This window comes from Leopardus geoffroyi, chromosome B4 (assembly GCF_018350155.1).
Source record: "Leopardus geoffroyi isolate Oge1 chromosome B4, O.geoffroyi_Oge1_pat1.0, whole genome shotgun sequence".
NCBI classification, from domain to species: Eukaryota; Metazoa; Chordata; class Mammalia; order Carnivora; family Felidae; genus Leopardus; species Leopardus geoffroyi.
The window spans coordinates 44,647,141-44,651,901 of record NC_059341.1 but is presented as its reverse complement, the minus strand read 5'-3'; positions in this window follow the sequence as shown (position 1 = coordinate 44,651,901).

Genomic DNA, 4,761 nt, shown 5'->3' with positions numbered 1-4,761 from the left:
TGCCTAACTTGTTTACACCAAGCCCATCACCCCTGTGTCCTGGCAGGACTGGCCTTTTCAGTCAAGTTTATGTCAGTCCCAGAGTGGTGGACCCCTCCCCTAAAGACCAGCACAAACCCCTGCCCACACCTCTGACCAGAGAGTTCTTCAGGGTCTCAATTCTGGTGGAGTTTGTGTTGAAAGAAAGAGAGAGAGAGAGACAGAGAGAGAGAGGAAGGAAGGAAGGAGGAAGGAAGGAAGGAAGGAAGGAAGGAAGGAAGGAAGGAAGGGAAGGAAGGAAGGAAAGAAGGGAGGAGGGAGGGAGGGAGGAAGGAGGGAGGGAGGGAGGTAGGAGAGAGAGAGAGGGAGAGAGAAAGGAGGCAGGGAGGGAGGAAGGAGGGAAGAAATGTCCTATACTTTGAGAATAATAGGTATTAACTCCTCTTTAAATATTTGATAGAGTTCACCTGTGAATCCATCTGGCCCTAGAATTTTGTTTGTTGGGAGTTTTTTGATTACTGATGATGTTTGTTGCTGGTTACCCATCTGTTCAAGTTTTCTATTTCTTCCTGATTCAGTTCTAGGAGTTTGTATGTTTCTAGGATTTATCCATTTCTTCCAGGTTGTCCGATTTGTTGGTTCATAGTTTTTCATAATCTCTTATAATTGTATTTCTGTGCTGTCCGTTGTTATTTCTGCTTTCTCATTTGTGATTTTATTTATTTGAGTCCTTTATCTTTTCTTTATGATAAGTTCCTGGGTGGCTCAGACGGTTGAGTACACACACACACACACACACACACACACACACACGATGGAATATCATCCAATCAAAAAGAATGAAATCTTGCCATTTGCAACAATGTTGATGGAGCTACAGTGTATTATGCTAAGCAAAATAAGTCAGCCAGAGAAAGACAAATACCATATGATTTCACTCATAGGTGGAAATTAAATAAAACAAATAGTAAAGGGAAGAGGGTGGGGAGAGGGGCAAAGCAAGAAACAGGCTCTCAACTATGGAGAACAAACTGATGGTTGCCAGAGGGGAAGCGTGTGGGGGGGATGGGTTAAATAGATGATGGGGATTAAGGAGTGCACTTGTGATGAGCACCGGGTGTTGCACGGAAGTGTTGAATCCCTATATTGTACACCTAAAACTAATGTTACACTGTTTGTTAACTAACTGGAATTTAAATAAACACTTAAAAAATAAGTAAGTCACCGGGGTATTAATTACAGCGTAGGGAATATAGTCAATAATATTTTTATAACTTAGTGTGCTGACAAATGGTCATAAGATTTATAAGGGTGAACATTTCATTCTGTGTAGAGTTTGACTCACTGTGTTATACACTGGAACTAATATAATATTGTATGTCAACTATGCATCATTGACAGATAAAATTATCCCCCACTGTTGCAAAGGAAAAACTACAGACCAGTAGAAACCTACATGTATGTAAAAATCCTTGAAATTGCATTTTACAAGTACTTTTTGGGGGCACCCGGCTCAGTTGGTTAAGCGGCCAACTCTTGATTTCAGCTCGGGTCATGTTGTCACATTTTTTTTTTAACATTTATTTATTGTTGAGAGACAGAGTGTGTGCAGGGAAGGGGAAGAGAGAGAGGAAGACACCGAATCTGAAGCAAGTTCCAGGCTCTGGGTTGTCAGCACAGAGCCCAATGTGGGGCTTGAAATCACTAACTGTGAGATCGTGACCTGAGCCGAAGTCGGACGCTCAACCGACTGAGCCACCCAGGTGCCCCCATGATGTCACGTTTAATGAGTTCAAGCCCCGTGTCAGGCTTGATGCAGACAGCACAGAGCCTGCTCGGTCTTCTCTCTCTACCTCTCTGTCTCTACCTGCTTGTGCTGTCTCTGTCGCTCTCTCAAAAATAAATAAATAAACATTTTTTTTTCAACGTTTATTTATTTTTGGGACAGAGAGAGACAGAGCATGAACGGGGGAGGGGCAGAGAGGGAGGGAGACCAGAACCGGAAACAGGCTCCAGGCTCTGAGCCATCAGCCCAGAGCCTGACGCGGGGCTCGAACTCACGGACTGCGAGATCGTGACCTGGCTGAAGTCGGACACTTAACCGACTGCGCCACCCAGGCACCCCAATAAACATTTTTTAAAAAGTACTTTTTCTGCCCTCACTAAATTTGTAAAAATTACCTTCATTTTTCCCCTATGGATTTAGACTCAGGCTTTTGTCAATGAGAACAAATATACTGATTAAAATACAGACAACTAGTTATCATGAGAGGATGAATCAATGAATAATATGAATAATTATTTAATGTTTCAATTTCTGCCATGGTGTTATTGTTCAATATTGTTTGATATTTTCTCCTTTCCAGAAATTTCTCACTTTCTGCAGAAACCTAATAACTCATTTATGCATGACAAAATTGAATGAAGGTATCTTAAAACTTAGGGCAGAAAAATTGAGAAGAAAAGTTTGGAAATTAATGACTTTGTGGCAGTGACAAGAAAGCCGAAAATATAGCAAGTCTTCAGAATTAGTGTCAAATAACATTAAATACTTGTTATGGGGATGATGGTTTTAGAATATTTTCAGTATAATAGAAACGACATAGCAAGGGCATAAGAGAAGGAAGTATGTGATATTTAGCAACTTTGTCTAAAACGTAAACATCTAAGGTATTTCTCACAAGGCCTAAGTCCTCAGTGTTTGTGATTCAGATGGAAGCAAGTGCACAGCCTGGGTGGTCAAGTTTCTGATCCCAATATCTTGTGGAACCTAAACATTTCTCAAGGGCATTTGCCAATGGACAAATTAAACGACACACGACAGGCTACAAGTCTCTGCATTCTGGAGGCGTGTGATAATATAAATGGGCTTCAAAATAGCCCAAGGGTAAGAATTTCCTGTTCAAATTTGAAGTGACACATCGATGAGAAATCTACTTTTTCCATTATTGCCTCCTTCTGAGGTCACACAGGGCCAACAGGCTGTGAAAACCACAGATATCATCTGTTTACAAGAGTAACCTGGTTCCCTCTGGAAGATGCGTGAGTGTCTGGGCCACAGAAGGCATGTGTCACTACTGTCCTGTCTCTTTACTCCGTCACCCCAGTGAGTGGGAGATTATAAATGCTGGTGGGATGCATCTGAGGCACAGCTAAGATACAATGAAATCACAGAGAACATTGGTATCTGTATTCCAACAATTCAGGGTAACAGACAAGAATGAATATGAAATACATTGGAGAGTTTTTTAAAATATTTAATCTTGCCTGTGGAGAAGTAATCAAGTACACACACAGACACATATAATTGGGTTTGTAAGTTAATATAATGAGTGAAACCCCATTAGCATCATGGCAAGAAACAGTTAATTTTGAATTTGTCATCAGTATAGATATAATTACATGTATGATTTGATATTTAGCCCAGCCTTTAAAAATAGATTCTTAAAGTGAATTCATCGCATCGTGAGAGTCCAACATTACACACTTACTTAGGTAAATGAATGCAGTTTGGTTTTCATAAAAAGCAGGATGAGCTACCTTCCGTAAAATGCTAATTTAAACTTAACTGTAAACAATCAAAAGACCTTTTAAAAATTAACCAAAACTCAAAAAAAAAAAAAAAAAAAAAAGAATCCATACTGAAAGGCACTACTGTGTAATGCATAATGTTTTATGCTTTAACAAATCAGTAGTTATAATGTGACTATGGTGTTAAAAATAATTAAAATAATTAATATTGAGAGTTTATAAAAGCCAGATTGAATAGTGAATGCTTTATATGTGTTATATTTTTACATATTTTGCTCCAAGTTTACATTAGTAAACTAGGTAGTTAGACACAAAGTAACTTTTTAAACGTCATACTTTGTAAATTTGAGAGACAGAAGTAGGTCCAGATCTCACTGACTACAGAGCTCATTGGCTGAACTATTAATTTACATTTATTTCTGTTTATTACACTTGCTTACACAACTAAAACTACCCTCACAACTTTTAACATTCACAAATCTTTCTGGAAGTTTGTACCAAAACAGTTCTTCCACAAATGATCTATACTTTTGTAATTTTATCATTTTATGGTTACACATATTACAATGAATGGCAGTTTCTGGTGTTAAAAAAGTTCTTTAAGAAAGTCATTTTTTAAAATTTTGTTTTCAGTATTGTTCAAGTTTTGGATAAGTTTAGTGTGTCACATTAACAGTTTTGAACATATACGTTTTTTTCTTTTAAAATTTAATAATTTCTCAGAACTCCACAATAACCCAAAATAAAAGATCATTTGATAATAACACATCACCTTTTAATAAATACGTATGTCACCAAATAAAAGTAATTTATTACAGGATAGTTCTATATGTGTTAAAACACAATTCCCCAATCAGAATACTCAACTTTTAACCAATAATGGATTTAAAACTTGTCAAAAACATTGGTGCAACATTTTCTTCTAATGCAGCATTTTAGTTTTAACCCAGTTATTCTAATAGTATTGAAATGTTTCTGTGGAATCTGGCCTTATATTAATGAGGACAGTGTTATTCATGAATTCCTTTCTTCTTCACTAATCTATTGCTTTACATTTTTCCAACCAATACTACTGTGTCAAACATAGAATATCAGAGAAAAACCCATTTATTCTATCATGACACACTCCTTTAAAGCTCTTAGGAAATTAGTACCAGATTTCACATTGTTCAACTGCAAAAGAGTAGTATCACTTACCCCGCACTCCACCCCGTGTGAGCAATCTTGTCCTTACATTACATACACTATTTA